The following is a 22,406-nucleotide window of genomic DNA, read 5'->3' as shown; positions in this document are numbered from 1 at the left end:
CCCAGCATTCAAAGCAAGGACAGCTTTAAATTTTAATTTTTCTGATTTTTATTTTTTCCCTTGAGAAAAGTACAAGTTTTGATTTAAAAGATAGACACCAAAGCAATATGTGAATTTTTTTGTCAAAGAAGTTGGTAGAATACTGAAAAGTAAAAAAATCAGATCCTAGAAAGCAAAAATAAATTAACTGTAAGAAGCAAACTTTCAGGAATTCTCTGATCCTGGGAGAAGAATCAGGAATTTTCTGCAGCAGCATTCACACTGGAAAATGTTCACCAAAAAGGTTGTATGATGACCCAACTGTGATGAGCTACAGAATTCAGAAATACTGGTAAAAGGAATATGTTTCAGGCTTTTATCTGAAATTCCACAGCTGTTTAAAGAAAATAAAAAATACAGGTGTCAGAGGAACCCAGGACAGGCTTAAAGGAGTCTCTGAAACATAGCTGAAAAATAAGCACAGCACCTACTAAAACTTGAAGTTAGTCCATGTAATATGTGTCAAGTTGCACTTTTGAGCTACAAAAGTAGCACAGCTTACCTTGGCTGCTTCAAGCAGTTCTGGAGATGCTCAGCTGTAATTAGCCAGGGCTGGGATATTCTGTCTGCCTAGATTTGTACTGTAATACTTTCTCCCAGTTTCAAGTGCTCTTGGTTATAGAACTGCCATGGAAGTTATGATTTTAGGGGTTGGTTGTACACCTTGACTGCACGTGGAATGTCTAAGTTTTGACATATCATATGCTATTGCTCATATTTCTGAAGGTAAAATTGAGACCTGCTAAGTAAAATAAAAAGGGAGTGCAACAGAGAATTTTCTTTTCTGCCCTTTTCTCCCAGGTCTTCTTACTATATGAAGTTAAAATTCTGCATCCAGTTAAATATACTTTTTATTTGCTTTTTGGGTTTTAATAATTACTTAATATTAATACTGGCAAGAAATTAATTTATGAGGGCACCTGCAAAAAACCTTCCATTTTTTTCCTCATACACTACTGGTCATTTTGCTATGCTATCTTCAAAAAAATAAACTAAATACAGTAAAAATCAGCTTTCACTAATTAATTCAGTTTGGGATTCACTTAAAAACACCACACAGAACAATTTGCATATGAATCATCACTACAGTAACAGATTGAATGAACATCACTTTAATTCATGACCTCATTCAATCAAAGCTTCCCCAAAAGTTCCCCATGAAATTCAGTTCATTGTTCGACCAAAGTCGTCAGACTGTAGGAATTGTCTTTACCTTATTAATTAAGACCCATGTATTAAAGTTGGGTTCTCAAAAGTGCTCAGCAATGGCTTGGCTCTTCAGCTGAAATTATCTGTAAAACTTACTCTGGTATGAATAAAATGGGAGTCCAGTCACTGCTAAAGAGCTGTTTGCAAATCCTATCTATGTGTCACTGTAAATTGGTCTGATTCTCTTGCCTTGAATTTTCTGCAGCAGAGTACACACAAAGGGTGCAAACAGCCAAAAAACAGGGCCAGCTTCAGGCAGTCATCTGCTGCTCAGCACAGCAGCTTGCCAAGGGTGGGTGCCAAAAGGTCAACAGCTCTTCCCACTTGCCTCATCTATGCCAGAGCCTGGGAGAGGCAGCTGACTCTCCTGTCAGCTATGGGCAGACTTCATTTCATCCCACAGCTTCATTTCCTCTTCCTCCCCCTTTTTGTTTTCCTATGGCAAAAATGTGCTGGTCACAGGCCCAGATCTTTGCCTTCAGGACAGGAAGAGTTCAGCTGCTGGTAGCTGCAACAGCACATGTCAGGTACCAAAAGAAACCACTTCTAAATGCTTTTTTATTGCTGTTTACAGTGCAGTTCTTTTCTGTTTCTATTATTCCAAGCAATTTTTTCTTTCTTTAATTGCTTCTGTATTTGGCAGTGTCTTTTAAAAATAATTTTAAATGTTCATTTATTTTTTATTATAGTATACATTTAAACTCAGACCAGCTTGGAATTACCCAGGCCTATATGTTAACCCTTTGAAGCAGGCAGTCTACATTAAAGGTGCAGTGACATGCTCATAAAATTATATATATAGTTAGAATCTGCAAAAACAATTCTCTTAGGCATTTTTTTTAGGCAAAAATAATTATCTCTTAGTATGGAAGAATGCTGTCAACCCTACTTGTTAGCAGACAGTTATTTAAAAAAATATTTCTGTTGTTGAGCTTTTAGTAATTCAGGGAAAATATTCTACTGGAAGAGAAGGGACTCAAGTAATTTTAGCTGAGAAGACTTCACAGTTAACTTTCAGTGTTGAATTTGTCCAAAGAGCATTGTGAAATATGCTCTATTCTAAATGATCAAGTAACTTCAAATTCAAATCCAACAATGGGATAAATCTCACTTAGTTAATCCGAAAATCTATTCTAGATCTGTAACTTGCAGTATTTCTCAAAGGAAAATTAAACACATATTCTGAAAAAATATTTACAGACTATATATATAAGAAGTATCAATGTATGTGTATTGCTGTTTTCATTAGTAAGTTTTGTCACATAAGTCTTGAATATTATAATGTCTGATAATAGTACTTTTCTATATTATCCTTTTATTCCCCTTCCAAGGGAAGTAATTTTGCAGATTTTTTTCTCAACTGATCTTTGACAATTAAAATGTAAAAGTAAGAGGAAAATGAAAAGTAAGAAAAAAAAATCAAATATTTGACTACCATCTATAAAAATAGATTATTGTTTTTCCTCTCTTCTTTTAGGCTTCCTAAGATTAACAAATTGTCATTGCAGTCTCTGATAATGCTGAGACTGTTTTCAACAAGCTTCCATCACAGGAAAAATTTGCATAAAATAAATTTCAGTTCTATAGCAGAGGTTAGTCCTGAACCAAGTATTTCCATGTCCTAAAATGAATCTTCAATTCATGTCCTTGTAATAAATGATGTAGCTCAATTATATTTTTGTTTCTTCTTTAATACTTTGATCCTGTCTGAGAAATCCTCACAAGATTGCAGTTTGTTTCTATTTTGTAGAGTTTCCTGACTGTGAAGCCTGCATATCCATTTAAACAGAAACTGCTGGGCCAGAGTCAGAAGAGGCTGCACGGCTACAACATCTAACTTGTATCAAGCAATCTAAACTTGTGTGAAGCATCTGCGCTCCTTCTTCTGGAATCACAGGTAGTGAGCCATGCATCATATTCTATGTCACAAGCTCCAAACAAGGTATGCTGTAACCTTTCTCAAAAACTGGGGAACAAAATAAAAGGCTAGAATTGTACCACTGAGCTCTGAATCCATCCACACCTCTAAAGACACAAAATATGGCTCTTGCCTTTTTCCATCTTTCAATGTTCTGAATGGAGCACAAACATAAAAGTGATTGTTCTTTAAAAGGACCAATGTGCTTTGGGATGTGGGTTGACCCTGAACATCACCGACATAGCTGCTCCCTCCCTCCAGTTCCCACCTCAACTAGCAGAGAGAATATGAAGAAGTAAAAGTGAGAAAACTTGTCTAAAAGCACTTTAGCAGGGGAAAGGAAAAGGGAAAGGGGAAAGGAAAGGGAAAAGGAAAGGGGAAAGGAAAAGGAAGAAACAAGTGATGGAAAAGCAATCACTCAGCAACTTCCACAATGCCCATCCAGTCAACAAGCAATGAACCCTTTGAAGCCAGAAAAATCCACCTCCTCATTCTTCTTTCACAGACTGACTGAATTTGTATTTTCCTTCAGGAGACACCATGATTGCTTATGTTTAACTCCACACAGCAGCTTCACTCTTCTTATGGGTTTCCAGAAAATAACAGGGTGCATCAGTGAGCAGAACACATTGCTTTTAATTTTCTGGTAATTCATGAAAAGGCAAGGCCTCTTAGGGCATGATTCACCTCCTCAGGTGATGCTCCAAAACACCTGCCTTCTGGCCGGTCCATGATCTCTTCCACAAATCCTGAAGAGTTCTAGTTCTCCATTTAAGCATGCAGTGTGATCAATGCTACCTGCTCAGTCTGTAGTTTTGGATTCATATGTAGAAAGGACCGTTCCATGGCAACTGCTCCTGAAGGAACTTCACTCTCCTACATGCTGCAGGTATCTCCTCTACATTCAGGAAGAAACTGGACTTAGATACTTAATATTTCCAGCTCCAAACTCCTAGAGGTCGACCTTGAGTCTCTGAGTGCTTCCTGCCACATGCTCTGTGTGGATTGCCACAGGATTACTGCACAATCTCTACTATTTGGCCCATTCAAAGTCTTGCCTAGGATCTCACTTAAGTTAGTTCTTATTTTGGGTCACTAGGCAGAGAGGTCTCACAAGCTGACTGTAATGTGGAATATGAGTTCTCCAGAAACCCACAAAGCTTAGGATGCCATTTGGATTGGAATATAGTCGTTCTCTTATTGTTCCCATCCAGTGGCATGTAATTACACCTCTACTGTCATTTCATACCCAAAATCTAGATCTCCTATGCAGGTCCTTTCACTCCATAGGGGGTTTTTAATGGCTAAGTCAGCTTTAAAAAAATTTTGGTTGTTATTTGGCTTTTCTCAAATATTTCCTCTACTGCTTTGCCCACAGTATGATATCAATGGCAGGTGATCAGGGCCTTTATGTTGTTCCAGTGTAGTCAGGATGAGCTCATGACAAATGCTAAAGCTGCTCTAGATATTGGGCAACTAGTTCCGGGTGTATTGAACATATGTGCGTATGACAGCAAACTGAATTTGAAAAAAAATCTGAAAAAGTGCACAAGGACTATCGGTTGGGGCATATCACTTACTGTCTCAGACTCAATTTCACATTGGAGTTCTAGCATGTTCAATATGACCACACTCAATGGCCACATGGCTTAACTGACACTATGAGAGTCCACTTTTACCAGATTTTGCCCTCATCAGATGGGACTACCACAGAGTGATCGAGTCTGCATGTTCACTCCTTGGCTCTCCAAGTGATAAATCAGGTCATGGGAACCAGGGAGCCTTGGTAGGGGCAATACTGCCACTAGGACTCTATCACGGTAACTCGGTAACTGAGATCTGCTGTTCCTCAACAAGCACATGACACCCATACCCTTTTGGATCCTTGGAGTACCCTATTCTGAGCTAGTCCTTGCAAGGATACAGCAGCCTTCAGGCCAGCCACAAGAGGATGCTTCTGCCACATTTTTCTTGTTAAGCTCATCTCAGCCTCCAACACAACGAACTGTTGAGATCCTACTCTCATTTCAGAAACCAAGAGATGTTCTTCCTCTTGGTACCCTGGTGGCATTAGGGTACACAGTGCACCACTTATGCACTGAAGTCTTATATGCCTGTTTTTTTGGTGTTCAGGCTAACAAGTCCCAAAGAAATGAGAAAAACCCAACTTCTTTATCACAAAATAAAGGAGAATGATGATAAATTGCTCAGTTGTGGCTAACTGAAAATGTCGCAGAATCAGAACTCACAAAGCAGACTGGAAGTTTCAAATTTAGATGAGGCTTCAGTGGGGTTCAGGCAACAATACCAGCAACCACTGTGTCAGTTCCATCCAAGTCCTACTCTGAACATCATCTTTTAATATTTCTTGTCTGGTATTGGGGGTCTTTTCTTCTGGAGCAAGGAAAGCTAGCACTAGGACAATACTACAGCTGTTTTAAATTCTATTCATATTTTAGTGAAATATAATTCAACATATTTTGGGTTCTCTCTTTGAAACTTTCACAATCCTATACATGTTGAACATGTCTCTATTCTCTTCAAAGGCATTTAAAGTTTTCAGAAGAAGGCTACTGGTTTTTAAATAATAATTAATAAGATATGTCTTCTTTTAATTCTTTCAAGTCCACTAATGTTGCTGTGTGTTCTAGTCCAGACTGCTTTTCAGGAAGAGTAGCAAATGGATTACGTGACAAGAAGATTAGTTAAAAGGTTAAGACAGTGTTCATGTTCAGAGAAAATATTTTATTAGTGGCAGTGAGGAAGTTATGGAAGACAATCCTCATTCTGCTTCAGTATTGCCAATAAAAACAAGAAAATCAAAGAGGAAAAGTGGTACAGATATAATCTCCTGAAATATGTGTAATTTCAGCTCTGCAAAACAAAAGCTGTGTTATTTCTCTCCCTCCTTCTTCCCCTGTCACCTTCCCTCTGTCCCCTCAGCCATGCTTTGTTCATTCCCCTCCTCCTTCCTTTTTTCTCTCATCTTTTCCTCTCTCCCATTATATTCTTTTAGTTTATGGAGTTTACAACTTCTTACAGCTTCTTAAGTATTTAATCTCCTGATATGTAAATTTCTTATGCTATTTATGGAATTTACAGGCTTTTCAATCTTAAAGCTAAAGAAGCAGAACTTGTAAATTTGTATAAACTAGTAAGTATATATTTTCCTATCCATATTTAGGTGTGCATTTATGCAGTTTAGAAATTTTCTGGAGTTGCAGAAGGGAGAAGTACAGAAATCTATCTGAAGTCTGCCATATTTTGATTAGTTGATCATTTTAAATAAGGTCAGGTTGCAGATGAGATCCAATATAGCCCCAGTCTTACAATTTTTATACTTTGTAACTTTCTCACAGTAATATTACCTCTGAGATGAAGTAATTAATTCTTTATGGGAAAATTATGTCATATAGACATCTGTGAGAGACTTATACAGAGGAAAAAGATACATTGCCTTAAGTTTTATACTGTCTCCATATCTGAGTAGCTGGTACCTGTCTTAAATTTGTTAAGACATAGGTCTGCTACCACTAACATTTTCTAGGTTGATAAATGCTTCTGTTTTCTTGCCTAATTTAATTTTTTGTTACTTTAATATAAATTCTTTACTTCCTACTGAGATGGGATTTTTTGTTTTGTTTTTTGTTTTGTTTGTTTGCTTTGGTTTGCTTTGGTTTGGTTTGGTTTTTTCCATCAGCATTAATCAACTTCGTATCTGAAAGTAACTGGTAAGGAGGGGATGCCAAATACCTTCCTCTCTGAGATAATTATTTGAACAAAGCCATCGACTCTTCCAGTGGCAGTTTGGTTTGATCATTGAAAATTGCTCCAAAGAAAGAGAGAAAATATGTCAGCTTTGGTTTCCCTCTCATCAGTTTGATAGTATGATTATAGTAGAAAAATAAGGAAAATGCACCAATAATGGCTAGTGGCATATTTTCTTTTGCTGATGAGGTTCAGTCACAATGTGTATGTTACACTTTTTAAAATTCTACTTTGCTTCTCTAGAATCAGACACAGAAAATTATGGATAAGCAAAAAGAGATCAATCTATGTTCCAGGAAGGGGAAAATGAATCAAAAAAGCACTTTATTAGTAAAAGATCTACTGACTGATAGTCAAAATCTAGCAACTATTTTAAGTATAGATCTCCATGCATTTGTTGATTTCAGTGTGTGTCTACAGGGACTTATGGCTTTAGCCACGCTAATCAAATCTGGACTTCAGCAGTTGAACAAAATGAAGCTGACTCAGTTAATTTCCAAGTGTGGAAGTCCACCAGGAGAAAAAGATAGAGTTAAGCTTAATTGTTACCTATTAACCTTGACTAATACTTTACAGTAAAATCACAAATATACATTATAGTAGCTTTCCTTCTCCCTGTCCTTGCAGTCTGAAATATAGATGCAGTCTAAATCCCATTGACTTTCAGTACAATGTATTCTCCCTGCATTCATTAGGTTTTGCTGACCTGAGCTAGGCACTTCTATAAGAAAACTTTTTTTTTTATAAGAACAACTTTGAAAACCATTGGGGAAGTAAGGATAAAACTTCATGTACTAAAAATATAGAATCTATTTCACAGGAGACAAACTACATAGAGTATTGACATATGGTGAAAGAGTTCAGAATAGATGAAAATTTCCTTTCTTTAGACAAATACCTTATATTCCAGATCAACCTGTGATATTAAGCTTGACTATCAGATACTTCTGGCCTCTGACTCTTTGGAAAATAAAGTGCAACACATTCACCATTAAAAAAAATCTTACAAGGAATAATAGGGAAATAATTACAGTCAATGCTATTTTCACAAAATTAGAAAGCTTTGAGTCCATGTGAAGACAAAAGAAAAGATTGACTGTAACCCATATTAGGGATGGAAAACCAGCTGGCAGTCAGAAAAGATAACTATCACCTCTCTGATACCACACTATTTTTAGAGCAATGTTGAACTGGTTGTAAATATTTGCAGAGAAATCATACAGGGGCTAACTGTATAGTAAGCAAACTTTTCCTCAGTTAGACAGGTTGTTAAAAAAAAAAAACAACTCATTTTAGTAATCTATTTAATTTTCTTCATTTTCTATTTCATATATGTATGTATACACACCTCCCAATATTTCTGTGAGTACCTATAGAGATCTTCAGAGCAATCATTCAACAAAATCAGGACGTACAGACCTGATGAGCCTTCAAATATTCTAGTGAATATTTTGTAATTTCTGTATGTTTTGTGTCCCACTTACATTTCTCTGCATCATATGTCTTCAGTGTTTTGTAAGAATTTCAGTTTCTTGCAAAAATATGATACACATTAGATGTTTAATTTTAATTTTTCCTCATAATTCCATTCATTGTTATGAATGCATTCTTATTCCTAAGTAAGCAATCATAAGTTCTTAAAGTAGAGCTGTTATAATAGATTTTGCTATGTTTAACCCAAGACACTCTATGATTCTGTGTTGAAAATGTAGATGCTTTAATGTTCACTATTTTATTAAAAAACCCAGTGGTTTAGAGAATTATTAGGAACATCAAAAATCTGGGGACAGGCAAGGTGCTAAATTTCCACAAATAATTTCTATCAATGAGTAGAGTCCATATTATTTTAATTCACTGCCATTAATATTGCTTTAAAGCTAGGACCTATTATTTCTGTAACTCTAAAGCTACCTACACAGTACCAGTACATTTTAAAGAAACTATTTTTCCTTTATGTAAATATTAAAGAGGAAATAAAAACATATAACTGTATTAGCCTCCCATACTGCAATAACATGCTGGTGTTCAAGTCCAAGAAGAAGAGTAAAATATGCTAAATTTTAACTATGAGTTTTAATTGCATATTGAAATTATTTGCCCTGACAGAAAATCTATAATCAGAGTGGACAATTTCTCAGTGGAATTTTCAATTCCTTTTCTTCCCCAAGAAATAAATTCACTAAAATATCTGTAGTGGGATCTTTGAGTAGATGGTTTAATAGGGTTTGACAGCAATTCAATAGCTATATCTGGAAGGCCTGTTGTTTGAAATTATTTCTTGGTGTGTGACAAGAGATTAATTTAAAATTCATTTGAGAGGACAAAACTCAGTCCTGCCTCAAGAGCTGAATAACTTTTCTTACTGTATTTCCTCCATAATTGCAGGTAGTCCATCAACATCTAAATCAATGTCAAAAGCAAGGTCAGAATAGTCACTGAAGTATTTCAGGTGGTTCCCAATTGAAAATACTGTAGAAAAAATAAAATAAATATACAAAAATAGAAGTGGACAATGTGAAAATTTCCACATTCTCCAATATATTTTCTTAATATGGATATCCTGAAATGTTACGAAGGTAACACTGAATGATGAACAGTGTAGATTAGAGCATATGAAAAATGCATTTCTAAGATCTTTTTGGATCACTGACAGATGCCTATTGGCTTCCACTTTACATGACTTAGAGATATGGCAACCATTCCCAAGTTATTTTTACTGGAATATTTATTTTGACTTGGTCATTGGGACAAAACTGTCCCATTTTTATTTATGGTTAGAAAGATTTCTGCCCCATGATGTAGTCAAGAGTGTTGTCTTGAGAGCTACTCTGTTCCATGGTTTCTTTTGTTCTAGTCTCCCTCCATTCCCATGTCTCTCTGCAGAGTGCAGTCTCAAACACTGTGTGTATATATACCCACGTTATGGATATACTGCCATGGGACACACAGAGCAACTGTGGCACATCATACTCAGTTAACCCAGCAGACCCAGAAAGTGACATGCTACCAAGCTGAAAGTGTTGGCCTTCACAAGTACATACATATTTATGCAAGTACAAATACTTAAAAGAGAATAGAAGACCACAGAGAAAAATATTTTGATTATTCAGTCACAATGATGTTGTTGTTAGTGTTGTGCACCTCTTTACAGTTGGTAGGACACACTGCCCTGCAAGAGCTTTTGAATCACAGAGAATGAATGAGTTTGTTTTGCCATAGGCATTGGTGTTCCATTCAAGGATATCCATTCAAGTCAAGAATCTAATTTTCACAGTAATTCTATGCACCTGCTTTGCTTGTAAGGAACACAAATCAAAACACTGACTGTCCAGGTTAGGAGACTATGCAGTGTCTGCATCAGGGATCTAAATTCTATGGTGTTTTGCTGAGATGTGACAAGTGAACTTGGAAATTGGACATAACAGATCACTATAAAGATAGGTAAAGAGGAATTTTCTTTCAGAATGTAGCTTACAAAAATTGTTTTTTCCCCAAAGATGTCTTGAAAGTTTAGTCTATTTTGTAAGCTCTGATTTTTAATTAAAAAAAATAAAAATTAAAATTAAAAATCAAGAAGGGACAGATATACTTCAACATTATGAAAGAAAAAATTCCAAAATCCTGAGCTTCTGTAAACTGTCTCTCAGGCTTATATTCAATTTGAAAACAAGACAAAAGGAATTAAATATTTTTCTCCATTTAACGTTCTCAAAATAAATCTGCGCATTTTGGTACACTATACTCTTCATATCTCTCTTAAGTTCTAAAATCAAACTGTCAGCCTTTTCTCTGAAACCTTTGCTTGCTTCACATGGTGAAATTGCCAAAGGACAGGAATCCCTTTAAAAAAGTCCATTGACACCTCTGACAATTGATAAAAATGTATTCAACAATCTCAGAATGAAAATTTCAGGAAAAGCAGTGGCAGAAATGTAGTTCTGAATGGATAATGCTGAAGAAGAAGCAATATTTCTTTGCCCTCTTACCTACTGATGATTTGAATGTGCAGCAGATTCTAATGCTTGAGTTGTAAAAGTTATTAAAGAATGCAATACTGTGCCAAAGGAATTTTTCACATATAAATGTAGATAAATTTTATAATTTTTGAACATTTTTTGCATTTAATCTTTTTTTATAACTAATTTTTTTTTCATCAGTAGGCAAGAAACAGTGTTATCCCACAGACAGAACAAAATTGTAATTACAAAATGCTAGTAACTCCACCTGCCACTGAATATTGATAAATGACTTTGAGTAAATTCTTTTTGTCTAGTTCACTGCCCACCTGAGTTCCTTGAGGAAAGCACCACTGGCTTGGACAGGCATTGGATCAGGCAATTACTTTTTTATGCTTTGCCTTTCCTGCATCTTATGGTGATGTATATTCAGTATTATAAAAAGTTTCAAAATATATAAGTGATAGCACAACAAAGGTGGAATATTACTTAGCAACCTATGTGACTTAGTAGGTTTCTAAGAGGTAAAATATCTATTTTCTGACACAAATTAATACTATCACTATCAGAAATTGCCTGTGTGCCCCTGAATTACATACCAAGCTTTATTTGATTTGCATATTTCTTTAGTTGTGATAGGTTTCAAAAGTCATGGGTAAGAGAATCCTAAAGCATTTGAGCAATCAAAAGCTTATATTCATTTGTGCTCGGCCTGAAGCAACATGAGTTAATCCTTCTTATACAATTGATTTCCAGTGCTACCTTGAAATGTTCCCTGGGATGCTAATATATAGACCATAAAACTTTTTTCTTATTTCTGAAATACATACACTTCTCTTTTGGAAGGTGCAACTGTTTGAGAGTAACAAATAGACCTACCGGGTCTTTTAGTAGTTATACTCCTTGAATCTACAGTGCAAAAATCTACAGGATGAGAAAGCAGGTCAGGACTTTTTTAATGGGCATTTGATGTTTAGCTATAGGTGCATAGAACACCTGAAGCCAAGTTCAGCTGTTTTGTTTTAGACATCAACCAAAAGCTACATCATCCATGATAAATTACTTGTTTGTGAAAGGTCAAGTAGGAAATTTGTGTTCCAATGTCCAAGATCTATGGACATCCTTTCTTAACTCTTGTCCTTTTTCTCCGTCCCAACTAATTATAGCTTAGTCTTGACTTCTTCCCTACTGTTAGAAGTGATTTATTTCTGTTAAAAGTTGATGTAGTAAATTAAGGGAGCACGTTCTATTATTTTCCTCCACTAAGAAATTATTCATTCACTATGTGTCCTGGTTTAGTACAAATTTTGGGAGGAAACTTCTGAAGTGGTCTTTCCTAGAAAGCAAATTCAAGCTGCCTCTCTGCCAACCACTTCAGGAAGTAAAACCTCCTTTAAGAAAAGTTGAAAAAACCTATTTAATTACAAGCAAAGTACTCATAATTTTTTTAAAAAATGAATAATATTAAACAATGGAACATCTTGTTCTGAAGAGATGGTAAATTCAGAGAGAGACCTTTTTTGTGGGGTGTAGCTTGGCTCACTCAGTCTCTTATCAGTCCCTCCTATGCTGGAAAATGCCATGTCCCAGGCCCTGGTGGGCCACAGGCATGAACTCCCAGTGTTTTTCTGAGTTTTTGGTCCAAAGCAGGGCTGAGCAGTCCGAAGAAAAAGAAAATACACAGTTCAAGAAACTTCTCTGCCTCAGCTAGCTAAAACAAACAAACAAACAACAACAAAAAAAAAAAAAAAAAAAAACAACAACAACAAAAAAAAGAGAGCTCTGTCCTGCTGTCTGTCTGTGCTGCAGACAACGCATTCCATGAGAAAGAATTGTGTGGAGCACGTGCGGTTTCTGACAACAAACAGCGAGCTTCTTCCCCTTTGCTCTCAGAACCAGTCCTAAAGGTGCAGAACTTGATATCCAGCATAAACAGAACAGACAGCTGGGGATAAAAGTGTCATAAAGTCATCCTAGGACACTATGCATGCATACAAAGTTTGTTCAGTCTCTTTTGACTGTTTTTGGCTCTGACTTTTCAATCATAAGAGAGCAAAAGAACAGAACCGAAGAACTGAACAACAGAAGTTGAGAGGACCGCAGTTCCCTGAACTCATTGCTCAGTAGGCTTTCTAGTAGGGGTGCTTTAAGAGATGAAAAGGGTGCAGTTCAAATTGTTTCTGAGGAAAAGTATGATTACCCTGTAAAGCTTCTAACTGTAGTCTTGTCCAAAATAATCAACAAAAATAAAATGCTGAAAATAAATACATCTGTTTGAGATTAGTTACTTTTGTGCATTTATTTGTTCCTCATATAACATACAGCTACAGAAAAGTATGTGTCTTCACAATATAAAAGAGATCACTATGATTTAAGATGATGGGCTTGCAATTTACTGTGACTGCAGTGTGATACAAACAACTTAGACTTGATTTTCAGGGCTTTGTATTTGCAAAATAAGTAGTATTCCATATTTTAAAGAAATGGAAAATGACTAGTATTGATCTCTGCATAAGTAAAGGAGGTACTGCCAGGATTAATTCATTCTAGCTCTCCTCCCATGGAGAACTGGAATAGAAAAGAAAATGGGAGTACAGTAAAGATAGAAAATTACTTTTACTTTCCATAAATTACATTATGTTTTAGTGTTTATATTTTGTGTGGGGGCCTGCTGAAACACGGACACCTGTGACAAACAGTTGTTTAGAAAGCTAATACTGGTCACGATAGGCATCAATTTAGCAACAAGAAGAGTATCTTGCATTTGCCCTTGACAGATTCACAATTAAAGCAATATATTTTCTTTTACTTCTAGGACAAAATGTAGTAACAAAGATTTTGTTTTCTAACTTTTTTTAGCAGCTAAAGAAGAATGCTTTTCTACCTCGGAAGAGCTACATCAGCTGCATACCTTCAGAGAGAAAAAGTACTCTATCCCTATTCCATTTCTTTTTGCCACTGTATATTCAGAAAGGACAGAAGATGTCTCACTTGAGACAATACACTCCACTTGTGGGCAGTATTTAAAAATATACAAGCATTTACTTTAACCCGACAGCAGGACTTTATGCATAAGTGGTTATATCTACCTCCCCAGTCCTAAAACTTCTGACAGACTCATCTCCTCCAATAGAATGGTTTCTCCAGCTCTGATGTTGCAAAAATACATGAAAGGCTATTTCTGAGGATGTCTTTACAAGTACCATTTTATTTCCATGTAAATTGCAGAACTGAAGGAAGGAGTGTGGCAAAATAGCAGGATCTTCTTCAGTAATACTACAGTCATGGTGGATTATACAGGACCTCATGCATAGACTAAGAAAACTTGTGAGTTACTTGTGGTTACCAGGCCTCTATAAGTTGTGACAGTTGTTGGTCATCTGCTGCTTCATCTGTTCTTAGAGTGGATTCACCACAGTAACTTCTGAAAAAATCTGGTGAAATATGATGGAAATGCATAGATATACTTGACGTTGAGAAACTAGTCAACATTAGAAAATTTTAATAAGATTAGCTGAAAGACATACTGATCATCATCAGTATGTTCAGATATAGGTAGAACTGTTAAGGTTAAGGTATTAAATATACAAAAAGCTTTTAAAAACTGCTGGATATTCTGATTTTTACACTATATTTAGTGTAAAATCTATATTTACCCATCAATAATTATGTCTAATAAAAGCATGAACAATGCACAGCCATTTTAAATTCGTATTAAATTACATGTCCACTACTGTGATCTACATTTCCTTCGATTCTTTGATGATTTAGTCACCGGCTATGAATTCACTAATATATCCAACCATTACAATAACAGGATTTCTAATGCCTTCTTGGGCAGACAGAATTATTTTGAATGAATTTAGAAGCTTCAGTTAAGATATTAAACCTCTTTGATGGGAAAATGTAGAAAAGTAATCAGCAAGTTTAAATGCGCTTCATTGATCATTAGAAAGCTTTTCTGCTACTTGATGTCATCTGTGAATATGGAAGGAAGCATAGGATATAGATTTCCCTGCTCACATAATTGAATCAGTTAAGAGTATATTTATCAATCAACACTAATTACTCCCTGTGAATAGTGAAGAATCTGAGTTGATGTTAGAAGTTGTACTTATCTCTGGACTCTATTTTCAACTGCTGAATTTGGCCAAGACATAGCAAAGTCAAGAGTTACCAGAAAATAATCTGAGCCACTAGCTTTCAAGACCAAATTACTTTTTTTTTAATATATATATAGAAACACCTGAATAAAACCTAGAAAATAACTTGCATTTTCCTCTGAAGCTATGCAGGGACTCTATGAAAACTGAATAACCAGATTCAGCATACTTCTTGAAGGAATAAATAAATACTTACCATTAGAAGAAAAAAATAAAGGGGAAATACACAGGGTAAGTATTGTCTTGTTTAAAGAGTAAATCTTAGGCAAAGTTCTTTGACTTGTCTCTGAACTTTGCAGCTTAGATATATATGAAGTATTGCAATTAGTCCAGGTTTTCCTTTTCTGTGAGAAAGTCTTAGTGCTGTGATCTGCCACTGAGTTTTAGATGTGTTTCCAACACATACTGTATTTTAAGGCAGAAACCATCCATACATTTTTGGAAACAGCACCAAGCTAGGAATTAAAAGAATATTCCAGATTCTGCCCATTCAGTTTCCTCTCTCTTCTTGGGCAATCAAATGAGTTTCCTTTTTTCTTGATATGTTTAGGTAAAGTATGGGGATAATAAAACTTAGTAGTCTTACTTGACTGATTCCAGATAGATCTGTACATCTGTTTAATCACATAGTTCTTTAATCACATAGTTCTGAAAGCGTTATTAAAATAAAGATTTCTATGAAAATTAATTGCTTTTAAGTAGGAAAAAAATTGAATCTGAATGTGGGAAGCTTTTTTAAGTAAAGAGGGGCTTCAGAGATAGTGTTGATCCCTAGACCACATAATTCAGGTAAAATCATCAAGACTTCTAGTGGTTTTGGTATTGCACAGAAACACATGGTATTTCTACAAAAACCAGCTACAGCTAAGAGCCATCTACTTAACCTTTCCATACCCAGCCCACAAATGTTGTGTGATGACAGGAAACTCTCTGAGGCAGCAGAAGACCTTTTTCAGCTTGTCCTTAGTTTGGCAGTGCTTGAATCAAAGGATTAGTCCCTACACTTGGACTGGTCCTTATTATGTACTTTACATTATTCAATTATTGGAATAAAAAGTTGTATTCCAAGAAGACCTGAGTGCAATGTGGATCAGTGCACTCTCAGATGGACATTTTAATTACTAGCCTGATAATTAGCTGGTTTTTCCTTCATTTCCATTCTGGGCCCATAAATATTGCATCGTCTGCTACATACAGAGCACTTCAGCAAGATAACCCTGATGTGTGATGAGTAGGACCACTAAAATCTGTGTTTAATTTCCCCCAGGCTGCAGCAGTCTGGAATCCAGATTATCTCCTCCTGTATTGTGAATATGATCAATGAAGCTATTCTTAAAAAAAAAAAAAAAAAAAAAAAAAAAAAAAAAAAGGCAATATCATAGTTCTGTTAAGGTCTCTCTTCAGGACTCCAACCTCTGAGTCCTGAGGATGAAAGTATCTAATGTATGCCCTTGAGTAAGATGCCAAAACTTAGAAAAGTACTCTGAACATCTGCCATGGGTAGGATTTTTTCTGCTCCTTTAGACCTTTCCTGCCATAGGTATTTTCCACTCAAAATTTTTGTATTCTTTATGTAAATGTTAGAGTAGTACATGGCTGGCTGTGTTAGCTACCTGTACAAGAAAACAGCTTAAATTCCCTATTTGACTTGGCACCTTCTCTTTAGATCTGGTAAACTCAAGCTTGCAAATTTAAAAGAGGAAATTAAAACTAATAAGCAGCTGTGTAGGGTTTAATTTGTTTTAGCCTTAATGATTTAATGGTTAGGAAGCAGTCTTAATATTCCTATTTGCTACCTCCTCCTTGGTTTCTGATGTTTAACAAGTACTCTTAGGCAATAGTCCTCAATATTTAAGGTTTGTCTGCTTTCAACTATTATGCTGTTAAAGAACTGGCCCTTTAAATACTCAGCTACAAGGATTCTAATTTCCTTACTGACCAAACATTGATCTTTTAGATCCATGAACACATTAGCTCCATGGACACAGAGTACATGGGCCAGAGACAGCAAAAAAGCACCACTCTAAAAGCTCGGTTCCTTTCTTGTAGACATGAAGTAATGAAATATAAAGGCAATAATAGGTTTATTAAATTCATACAGAAATGGCTCAGATGTACCATATTAAGTCCCCTGTGTACTTAAAGTATTAAGATTTTATTTTTAAGATTTTAATATTACAGCTGAAACCTTAAACGAAAATTTCGTTAACATTACAACCATGGACCCAGCCTGGATGGGGTGCTCACAAAATTATTTCTTCCACTAAAAGAAATTACTCCTAAAAATAGGAATAGACTGAGGAAGGCTAAACTATATCTGTAACACACAACATTTCTAAATTGTCTTTATTTTATATCAAAACTGTATGGTCAATCCTATTACAGCTTCATGAGGATGAGCTACTGATAATTCACCATTATTTTCCTAGATGTTTGGATCAATGCTTTAATATGAAACATTTTAATATACTGGTGTTAAAACTCCTTTTAAATTACTGAGATTTTCAAGATTGAGAGATATACAAATTTTACAGTTAATATTTTTTTTGGTTCTGTTTGGTTTAGGTTTTTTGGGTTTTTTTCTTTACAAGAAAATGGTTTTTTTTATCCATATTGGTACTCATAATCTTTTTCAAACATTGTGAAAACTAGTGGTTCTTTGGTAAAGAATTAAAATTAATTTATTTTATTCTCTGTCTGCAGTGCTATACTAGAAAATTTCTCCTTTTCACTATTTTTTTTTGCTGACAGGTTCAAGCACTGAAACAGTGCATAGGAAGTAATGGGGCATAGCCCAAATCTGGATGAAAAGTAACAAATCAGAAGTGAATATTGCTTGAAGTCAGTTCCTGTTGCACTCATTTTTCCTGGATGTGTAAGGAAAGCTGACAGGCAGAATTGCATGCCTCACAGATCACTGGGTGAACCGTGATCAGTTGGACATGTGATTGGCTCACCACATTTTGTTTTCCCTAACACGGAGAGTACACAGCAGCTGTAGGGTCCCAGGTAAATGGCACTTCATCTAGCATTCTTCATTTAAGCAGATTCCTGGGGATAGATGAGTGATTTGGCAAAGCATCATTAAAAAATGACATTTTATGCCAGGTTGCAGGTCCACAGCAACCATTCACTGATACATGTTAGTGTAACACTGTACTACATATTTTGTGGAATTTATTGTCCCCTCCCTTCATTTTTAGTAAAGAAATATCAACAGAGCCTCTATTTCATGCAGACTCAGTATCATTAGCAATAACTGGATGAAGCTGGAAAGCAAATAATTTTCTTTCCCTTTTTGGCAATCTCTTGAAAACAGAACAAAGCATTACAACCTGAACACTACCTGCTTTATGTTTCACAAAAATCAGGAAGGTTTTCAAATAGCTCCCTCCCTTTGAAGTAGATGCATGTAAGAATACTATGTTTGTATGTCAAAAAAAAAAATCAGATAATAGATTTCAGAGGCTAATTATTAACTTTTTTTGATAGATATTTGGATAGAAGAAATAATAGACATATGATTACTAAAAAAATTCAGCATTCAAAGAGTAACTTCTTTTTTTTTTTTCTATTCAAGTTAATTATGCATTTTATATGTGTAAGCATTTTAATTTCAAAATTACTGAGAAGTCAAACACCCCATGAAGCAGGTATTAAGAGCTATATGAAACACTGAAACATCTGTGTGCTGATTTTGGGTAGTATAAATCAAGCTCTAGCCTTTGGAATGCTAATTTATTAATGGAAAATAGAAACCAAGAGAGTTAAAACTGCTTAAAGTAATTATGAATTGTAATCTCACAGTAAAAGCTCGAGTCATGTAGATCTGTTGCACTCGTTTAGCTTTAATCCCCCTGGTGTCAATGAGACTATTCAAATGATTAACGTGAAGCATGAACAGGGCAATAAATCAATTTGTTTATATTAACATATGAAAACCCCAAGGTATTTCACCAAATCCATCCAAATAGGAGGCAAATCCAAGACTGCCAATACTGTAGTTTACATGTCTTATACAAAAGTATTTTTTCCATATTTAGGCATGAGAAGCACAGACTGTTTCTCAAAAATCACAAAATGTAGAAATTTCTATTGAGTTTGCATAGCTTCTTTAGTAAACTTTGTCTTTATCATACCTGCATAACACTTAGACAATGTTAAATTCTAAATATACCACAAACATGGTCCAGAACTAAGAAAATAAAGAATTTGTTCTGTGGTGTCAATTGCAACATCAGGCTTAAGCTCTTGGTTTGCTGTGTGGCTGTTCTTGTTACAATCAAATGAAGCATTTTAGAACCAGCATTTATTTAAAAATTATTCCTCACTAAAGAAAAAAAGAAAATAATTCTTTTAATTGATATTCTTTCATTTGGTTACTTCCTGCCTTTTGTACTATCACTACTAACCACTGTATCCTTGCTTGATGTGCATTAGACATGTCTTTTGGAATGTTTTTTTCAAACATCAAGTGTGATGAGCTGCTATGAAGGATTTATGCATTATGTAGGAAAAATGCAATGCCAAGATTACATGTTGGTGGGAGGAAAAGAGAAACAAAAATAACCAAGGTTAATTTTTCATAAGAGAAGAGTTTCTATAGTAAAACAGAAATATTTTACCAGAGCAAAACTTAGAAAAATATTATTGAAAGTAAGAATAGCTGTAAGGTATATGTATGTTATCAGTAATTTTATTATAAATCATTTATATGGTGGTGAGTCTCAAAGTGAGTATATCACTTTGAGTCTGGATATCAAATTTACATAAGTTCTTTAAAGATGTTCTGTAACTTAGAATAAAATTTTGCTCTTTTGACTGGCTTGAAATTCCATTGTGACAGATCAAAATCACCACAAAATGTTTGTGGTGGTTTCTACTGGCCTTAAAGATGTAAGCAATGTTTTAAAATTTTGTCATATTTTAAAATTTTGACAGACAAGGGCTTTTTATTTGTTGATCTCTTTCATTGACAGGTATATAAAGGCTTTCAATTTATAAAGCACAAAGTGACTATCTTGGACAATATAAAATATAATAATTTATTGCAACAAGCAAAGGTAAAATTTAAGGATTACATTTATATCTAAATACAAATTTTCTTATTGCTATCCATTCTAACTGCTGATCTAATTGCAATGGTGTTACGTCATTGATATGCTTCTTGTTTTCTTTAAAATATCATTCAAATGAAATAAAAACAGGTAGTCATTTCATGTATTCTTCTGTTCATTCATTTTAGGCACCTAAAAATTATCCCAAATATTGTTGCCAAATGGTTCCTTAATAGGTCTGTGCTAAAGCACAAAGCTTTTTTTTGCTTGTGTGCAACCTCACTGAAACTACAGGTTCCCTTCACTTCTATTAGTACAAAAGAAACTCATATTGCATTGTCTTACATTGGATTGGATTGCAATTGTATTACATTGGATTCACTGAGAATCCAGAAGCATGAGAATATAGATTCTTGTAGCTTCACTCCTATATTATCAGCATGTAGTTAAAAAGAAGGAAATGTAAAAAAAAATGTAGTGACTACATAGACCTTTGGGATAGACTTGCTCTAGATACACCTGGAAGCCCATTTGGTATTTCAGATGGATACTTGTCTCACCTTTCAGTTGGAAGATTTAATATTAAACACAAGAGAAGATATAGTTTGAATTACAATTACTTCTCTATACCATCTATTTTAGAAATACAAGACAAGAAGCAGCAATTATTAACAGTACAAGATGCTTTGGAAGTGACATACATGTGCAAAAAGAATAATTAAATCAATAGCACTCATTTGTATCAATAGCAGAATCACATCTTTGAAAATTAAAAAAAATTATATTTGAAATGAGGCAAAGCAGGGCTTCTCAGGTTGCAAGGTTCATTATTTTGTTTTCATGCCATTTATGTAAAATGATGATTGTGTGATGTAGATCATACCATGGTTCATTATTAATTCAAATGTGAGTGCTTTTTTACAATCCATGTACCTTCTAGCTCTGCACAAAACTTATTCCACCCTGATGAGAATTATTTATATTATCTGACTTTCAAACGTACAGTGAGTTCACACATATTTAACAACTAAAAAAAATGCTAAAATCTCCCTTATTCTTTCAAACTTGCAAGACGAAATGTTCAGGATACATTCATTAGAAGTTCTTTATCTCAGAGGTATCTACAAGGCTAGTTTTCATATCAGCTATAGCAGTTCCTTTTTACATCCAGGACATTAAATTTCCTAAATTGCTCATGAGTACTGAATATACTTAAATAAAGTAATTTTAAAATGTGCTCTTACTATGCACTTTATTCTTGAAAGCATATTCTAAACAAACTCATAAACCACAGAGTAAACCTTTCCAAACTGCTCAGCTCTCAGCTCTTCCATTAGTGCTACTGTCAAACATACAAAATGAACACCACAGAAATCCTTTCTGTTGCTGTATCAGGTGTCAGATATTGTCCTGCTAGTTAATCTCTCAAAGTAAGAGGGAAGCTTAATAAAACTATAGCTAAAATCCTTTGACATGAATCCTGCTCTTACCTGTGGATTATAATGTAATCCCATTATGACCTTTCAATATCCTTTATCTATCATGAAAAGTAATGTCTTAAAAGCTTCTTATTTTTGAACCATAGTACACATGGGTTCATTCTATTGTTAAAGAATGCAATTTACCTCTAAATGTGTTGAAATAGAGGAGTTTCTGAGTCTAGGTCTTTTATTCAAACTATTTACAGTCTTCAGTTAGGAAAACACTTAGACTGTAATTTTAAAATAAGTATGGCCACATCTGCTTGAAGGATCTTTTCAGTTTTGACAGTGTATCACTCATCTTTTGGTGATTTTGGCTGAGTAAAAGGTTAGTCAATGGCCTGAGTGGCTCAGGGTGCATCTCCTCTTGAGTACTGCTCACATATCTCCATCATCCCTTGCCCAATTTCTGTCAGGATGCTTCTCCTGCTTTCTCTTGAGAGCCCTTCCCTTTCCTCTGTCTTTTTGCACAAGTAGAGACACTGTGATATTCTGCTACATTTTTTCATGGAAAGAATCTTTGCAAATCCTTGGGAGTATATACAGCCATAATAAATAAAAATAAGGCATTGTTTTTATTTAGTTCCAGTATCTTTTTGAACTAAACTTCTTTTGCGTTAGTCAGAAGCAGGGAAATGCAGGCATTAGCTCTGGAATCCGTATTGGTCTTTACAATTTGTCTTGAGTGTCACCAAGCAGGGGTAAATGATTATATGAAAGGATGATGCAAGAGAAGCATGAAAGTTACTGTTTTCCTACAAAATTGACATCCTAGTTTTTGCCCTTTATTTCATTCTTCTGTATTTTTGGTTATG

At 35.0% G+C, this 22,406-nt stretch overlaps 1 long non-coding RNA gene across 2 annotated transcripts in view; it reads left to right on the top strand.

Moving 5' to 3' along the window:
- Positions 1–274: 274 nt before the first annotated feature.
- Positions 275–22,406, top strand: part of LOC110481794 (uncharacterized) — a 48,669-nt gene continuing 26,537 nt past the window's right edge. The window contains exons 1-2 of one of the 2 annotated variants that reach the window (XR_002467311.3): positions 275–1,775; positions 2,999–3,190. This is a non-coding gene — a long non-coding RNA (uncharacterized LOC110481794). The remainder of the gene's footprint in view (positions 1,776–2,998; positions 3,191–22,406) is intronic. The other variant, XR_002467312.4, reaches the window with a different exon arrangement.

Source organism: Lonchura striata, chromosome 2 (assembly GCF_050655825.1).
Source record: "Lonchura striata isolate lonStrDom1 chromosome 2, ASM5065582v1, whole genome shotgun sequence".
NCBI classification, from domain to species: Eukaryota; Metazoa; Chordata; class Aves; order Passeriformes; family Estrildidae; genus Lonchura; species Lonchura striata.
This window is presented reverse-complemented; position numbering and strand designations above follow the sequence as displayed.